Raw genomic sequence first — 226 nt, forward strand, 5'->3', positions numbered from 1 at the left:
GATTTCAAAATCCACTCAAGCTTCTAAATTCACGTCCACATACACACGCGCATGTACCCAAATTTGAACACGTACAGCGACCACAGGTGTTCTGTACAATGATGTAGAGATCAGCCCTTCGCCACATGCACACCTATTAACGCCCTTGGAGAGATAGGGGGAAGAACAGTCAGCTTGTTTCTAAAAAATATCATTATCGTTCATATGAGGATATTAATGAACTCAC

Source organism: Penaeus monodon, chromosome 15 (genome assembly GCF_015228065.2).
Source record: "Penaeus monodon isolate SGIC_2016 chromosome 15, NSTDA_Pmon_1, whole genome shotgun sequence".
Lineage (NCBI taxonomy): Eukaryota > Metazoa > Arthropoda > Malacostraca > Decapoda > Penaeidae > Penaeus > Penaeus monodon.